This window comes from Melospiza georgiana, chromosome 6, assembly GCF_028018845.1.
Source record: "Melospiza georgiana isolate bMelGeo1 chromosome 6, bMelGeo1.pri, whole genome shotgun sequence".
Lineage (NCBI taxonomy): Eukaryota > Metazoa > Chordata > Aves > Passeriformes > Passerellidae > Melospiza > Melospiza georgiana.
The window spans coordinates 11279875-11285411 of record NC_080435.1 but is presented as its reverse complement, the minus strand read 5'-3'; positions in this window follow the sequence as shown (position 1 = coordinate 11285411).

Genomic DNA, 5537 nt, shown 5'->3' with positions numbered 1-5537 from the left:
GATTTAGCTGATAGGCTGTAAAGTACCTTTAAATCCATATGCATGTCGGTGGTTATCAGGGAAGTTGAACCAGAAAACCCTATTAAGAGAGGAGATAAACAAAGCCAATGATTTTAGCAGGAACCATTCATACCACAGACTAGGAATTAAAGACAGATGAAAGAAAAATAACAGCAAAAGAAAAAAAACCTAAACAAGTGGATCAGTTGGGGATAAGGAAACTGTACTTTTCAGTCTACATTTGAAATGTTGGATGTTCATATATCCGCATTTCATTTCATATGGATCTCCAGTCCCTACCAAAGAGAGGGATGTGAAGCATTATTTGATATAAATGTAATTGTACAGCTTTATGGAAGGCAGTGAGTGCACAAAATATCAATTTTTTCACTTGCACTATTTTCTATTTTACTAAAAGTGTGTGTATCAGATTAACAACTCTGTTTGTCCTTTAGTAATGCAAGGGAGGCATTTTATTTTCGCCCAGGTTATAATTTTGGTTCTGATTTCTCTGTTGTGACTACATAGTCAGATAGATAATTGTGACTATAATAATTTTATAATAAATAAAGATGCATTTGTAACTAAAGGTAAAAGGTTATTTTAGCTATACATTGGATAGCATCAGAATAAACTTCATTCCTTGCCTAGATCCAAGCATGTCTGTGTCCTGACTGTGTGTCTCAATTGGAGAAAAAGGAAGAGCTATCCCTGAATGGCTCCTATTGTTTTGTTGCTGCACAAAACTTTTCAGGGCAAATGATAGTCCTCTGGTCCTGATGCTACACTTGAAGCATCAGACCATAAGTTACATTAGATAAAGAGCAGTTTAAATACTTGAGGTTTACTAAAACCTGATGGGAACATTTGCTGTGCTTTGGAGGCAGCTGTTTTTCTAAGGAGGATTCTTTTTACTGGGGTTAGTCTCACAAGATTTCATTAGCAGCAAAACAACCCTGAAAGTCATTTAGTGTGCTAGACAACATCACAGTAAACCACAATATGCATCTGTGAGAGTCAGGCATCCATCTCTGTTCATTATGCTAGTTTTTAAGCACAACCCCTTTTATAAATGAGCATTTTCAGCATTTCCCCAAATAACTCCATAGTCTGCTCCTGCCTTTCCTTGATCATACAGCCACTCTGACTGGTGGCTAGCTGCCACTTCTGAGATGCTGTGTTGTGTCATAGCACCTACAGGAAGCCTTAAGAGCCTGAAGGGTCAGCATAAGGAAGAGAAGGTGGGAAAGGGATAATGAAGTGTAATAGCTTTATAGGGCATGTCTCACCATACTGGATGGTACTGGCAGTGCTCCATTCCTTTCCTGCACTGCTGACTCACATGATTTGATCAGTCACTGCATTCCTTTCTCAAAAGCCAATGTACATCCAAAGTTGCCAGTTATATGGATCTTGAAAATTTTTAACTGCATTTCTCTGGCATGTGATACTACCTGAAAGAAAAACTCCGCTGTGAATCAGACAGTTCTCAAACCCTCAAATACCCAGGAATTGTGGTGTTTGGTACTTCTATGTGCTGCACAGCACCGTGCTCTGCAGGCTTTCTCTGTGTGCTGGAGAGGAACCTGTGCCAGCCTGAGCACTGACAGCAGCCTGTCAACCACAGCACGGCTTTCTCAGCCAAACCCAGAACTGCTTGGGAGAATTTGGGCCTCCCATGCAATATTGCATGTCCTGCCAGCTGGCAGGCCCGTGCCAAGCGCCAGGCTGCCTGCTCCTCTCAGCTGCAGCTTGTTGCCCTCTCTCAAGGGGCACTCAGAGGTGCTGCAGAGAGAGGGCAGGAGTGCAGCGTTTGCCTTTGCTCGCTCTGCTCATCAGCAGCCCCGCTCCTTGCTGTGTGATTTGCCCAGCCCCATCTCACAGTGCATCAGAGCAACTTGCACAGGAATATGGTAAAGTGGTGGTTGAGAAAATTCATGGAAATGCAGATTTCTTTTTTTCAATTATTCACCCACGATTGTGAAATAGCCTACCATTTTTAGTTTTACATATCCTATTTTCTCAGAAGATGGCAAAGACTGAGACACATGATACTAATCCGAGAATAAGGATTCTGCTACTGAGATACTCCTATGAGGAGTTTTGCTGTTAATCTGGAGATATTGCATAAGTCCCCACTGGGCTTAGTCAAAACCTTGTCTTCTCTGTCAATTGTATCAATCTCTGAAGTAAAAGCTTGCTTATCAGAAACCCTAGGGGAGGAATAAGGAAGCAGGGACATAGAGGCCATTTCTCAGTTCAATGGTTATTAGATGAAAGCAGTTTACAGCTACTGCTGACTGGAATTAGAGTGGTTTTCCAAAAGACCTAGCATTAAAAGCCTATATTATCTTATTACAAATTTTGTAAGCCAAGCACCCCTAAGAGGGACAATGGATTTGTTTCCCTTGATATGAAGAGTCTTAGACAATCAGCACAGTTGGGAGGAAAATATGATTTACTGGATTTTCTTGTATATGTGTAGATGTCTTGTTTGAGTGATGCATTCAAACTTCATTTAAATTTCATATGGAAATAAAATGCAGAGTCCACTGCAGTTTTCTGCTTTTGAAATGCTTCTGCCCTCCTGAGTGTTAAAAAATAGAAGGAAAGAAATCCAGCATAGCTGAACATAACAGCACAAACCCTTTGTACTGTAAAATGCCACGTGTCATTTCTATACACAATAAGCTCAAAATTAAAGAATTTATATGTTAAATTTGAATAATGGACCACAATAAGATAATTCCTCTTTGCTAACAGAAACCCATTAGTCGTGAGCACATCATAACCTTTCTTTGGCACAGAAATGGACTCCCTAAAGTAGGGATAATTGCAAAAGACCAACCAGAAAGGAAGATAGGTTAAAAAATATTACATTTGATTAATGTACTTGACAAGTAGGTAATAAAATTATTTTCTGCTCAGAGCAATTTTGAATAATTGATTTGGTTTATGATTTTGACCAAAATATGCAGAAATGCAACATTGTCTCAATTACTCTATAATTGTTCATCCTACTAAGAGAACAAGAAAGAGGGGAAATGCCTATTACATAGAGATTTACAATGAAAATGGACCTATTAGACAGAGTTTCATTATGAAAATGGCTAATTAGAGACTCTTAATAGGATATTTGAAATATCACATCCTCTACAATGCCCATGGACTCTGTGTTGCATATCAAGCACACATGATACCAGGGACTCTCGTCACCCTTGCACACAGAGGTTTTCAGAAGCCTCTGGTTTTATGCCCACTGTCCATCATGGGCACAAATGACCTCACTGAATGCTGGATTCCCTGCCCTCGGTGTCTCCAGGCTGCTGAGACCTGCTGGTATGCTTGATTTTCATAGGATCTTGAACTGGCAGGCTCTGTGCCTGGAGGCAGATTATAATCTGCGAAAGGTTCTTAACTCCAGCGCTCACTTCTCTTCTAAGTGAAGGACAGTGAAGTTGGTTGGCAGGCAGAACCAGGCAAGGCTGACCCTTGCATGGGTATGGACAGCTAATGATTTATCTAGGTGTGAATGCTCTCTGCCTCCCTATTGTGGCACATAAATCACTTCACACCCTCCCCAGGGGGCACAGGATGGGACAGGGAGCAATCCAGGGAAAGGCTACACACTTCTGTCCACAAATGAGAGGATGCAGGACTCTGCAGGCATGGAACTGGTCTAAAGAGGGACATAATTAACCTCTTCACAACTACATTTGGTAGCAGCAAGCAGCAGGGCACGGAGGTGTTGCTGGAATCAAGAGAGCACTCTGCTTCTGCAGTAAATAGGCAGCACAAAAAAATCAGAAACAAAAATGAGAATATCTTAGTTCAGTCAACTAATTTCAAAATGTGATTTTTGGGCCAGAAGCAACTCATTAGCTGCAGCCTAAAGCTTTCCCAGTAAATCTTAGGAACAATTGAATGATTTCATATTATAAAAAGCTTATTATTATAACTGGATATTTTAAGTGCCAGGAAAAACCACTGAACAGTACCTCACAGCAAAATCTTGTAAGTGATGCACGCACTTCCAATTACATGCTGCCTTGACCATTTCTGCATGTGTTCAGTTGCTTAGCACCATCGTGTATGCTCACACTCCCAGCAGGAGAGTTCATCATTCTCAGCAGAAACACATCCCTGATTAGGAAAAAAAAAAGAGTTAGAAAAGTACAGGGAAGTATTTTCAGGATATGTTAAAGGTAATAAAATCATAGGGAATGCCACAATCCCGTTAAGATTACCTGCACAGAATTTTTCTGTGAAAACTGGATAGTAGTGTCTATTATCAGAGTGTAAAATTTACTCTGTTTAAACATTTGGGTAAAAGTAGATCTTGGGAAATATTGTACTATACCAGGAGAGTATTTTCTTTTCCTTTATTTAATTGAATAGGAATAAGTAGATATTTTTGATACATCATCTTTCACCAGGTACTTGCCAGGTGTTCATTAAATAACAACTTCATTTATCTATTTTCATTGTCTGGTAAAAAAATTAGCTCCTGTGAAGAAACCTTAAATTAGGGATTGTAAACAGATGTGGCATAAAGCAATTAGTCTTTTACTTTAAAAATCTCAGTCAGTCTGCACAGGCTTGAAGAATTCTGGAAAGGAAGAGCAGAAAAAAAGATCTGCATACACATACACGTCACTTACTCTTTACTCAGGTGTAACTGCCAGCAACTTTGTTGGAACTTCTAAAGATTTGAAACAATTAAGTCAGGGGACAATGGAAACCAGGTAAGATCTCTAAGCAGGTCACAATATTACCTCTTGTCCTGGTATGAGTCAATTTGAATCTAAAGCACCTCTCCCTTACCAGGTACAGATTCTGTAAGACTCTTTGCAAGAAAGAAAATGCCTCAGATGAGATCCTTTAGCTCATCAGTGCTTTGAGCTTAGTCCTGGTTTCAAATAGATCCTCAGAAAGATTTATCTCTCCATCCTGCATCTCTAATCTCCTAGATCCAAAATACAGACATTTAAAATGCTGGATCAGTGTTACTCTGGTGTATGCAGAGCAAGGGACTCTGTCTCAGCTGTTCTGGGTCCAGAAGGAACCAGCTGAGGAAAACGACATAGCAGCAGCTCTTCCCTGGCTTTTCCTTAAAGGTGATGTCTGCTACCTACAGGGCATGCAATCCTTAAGGCTCTTCCTGCTGGATGCTGAAGATGCCTTCATATTCAGGTATGCAATCCTGCTCTCAGCTGGCCAACATTCCCCAGGAGCTGAATAAGCATCTTTTACCCCAGCAGAATTCCTGGGGAAAGCAAGGTGCTTCGAGGTCAGGCAGTCCTCCTGCTCATTTTTTGGATTGGAAGCCATAAGTATTTCAAACTCTGTCAGCCGCATATTTTAAAGATTTTTAAAGATCCTTTACAAGTAGGATAAACAAGCAGAAAGGAACTCTTCTTTCAGTAAATCTGTTGGATTGACACTTGCTCTGTGTAGAGGAGGGGACATCCCCAGGTGTCCAGGTGCCTGTATTAAGTTAGTGTATGTCAAGTAAATGCATAGTCATGGAGGAGAGG